The sequence below is a fragment of the Schistocerca americana genome, chromosome X, assembly GCF_021461395.2.
Source record: "Schistocerca americana isolate TAMUIC-IGC-003095 chromosome X, iqSchAmer2.1, whole genome shotgun sequence".
In the NCBI taxonomy this organism is placed as follows: domain Eukaryota; kingdom Metazoa; phylum Arthropoda; class Insecta; order Orthoptera; family Acrididae; genus Schistocerca; species Schistocerca americana.
Window position 1 is genome coordinate 986,643,488 of NC_060130.1, and position 876 is coordinate 986,644,363.

Sequence of the window (876 nt, forward strand, 5' to 3'; positions counted from 1 at the left end):
ACTGAACAGATCATTGACAGGAAACGGTCATGTTCCGCTACTCGGAGACCATTTTCTGCCATTCATGGACACATCATGCTCACAAACAACGATGGAAATATTATGGATGACAATTCTCTGTGTCACTGGGCCACAGTTGTTCACAGTTGGTTTGAAGGACATTCTGGACAATGCGAGAGAATGATTCCGTCACACAGATGGCCAAACATGAATCCCGACGAACATTCACGGGAAACAATCGAGAGGTCAGTTCGTGCACAAAATCCAGCACCGGCAACACATCCACAATCACGGACGGCTATAGAGGCAGCGTGGCTCAGTATTTCTGCAGTGGACTTCCAGAAACTTGATGAGTGCATGTCGCGTCGAGCTCCTGCACACTCCGGGCAAAAGGAGGTCAGTCACGATATTAGGCGGTAGCCCACGATTTCGATCATCTCAATATGCTTTCACTGTAATACATGTACAAAGATAGTAAGAAAGCAACCGAAATACAATTAATCTATGCCATGTAACCACAAAAGTCTAACATCAGTACTCGTTCCTAACTGAATAATTAATGTGACATCAAGTCTCTCTCCTAAGTGAATAATTATGTTAACGAGGATATCTCTGGCAAGAAAGGAAACCAAATTAGCGAGTAACTTCCTGTCGACGAAGAGGTCGATACAGACAAAGCACAACTCCGTAATGGAAGGGATGTGAATGGAGGCCAGTCGTGTCGTTTCAAAGGAACCAACCCAGCAGACGATTCAGAGAAACCATGAAAAAATAAAATGTGGAAGACCGGACGAGTATTTCACGCTCCGACAAGCTGCGAGTCCAGGGCGGCCTCCCGCGCCGTCTCCCAATTTAATTACACGGTTCAAGTGATAG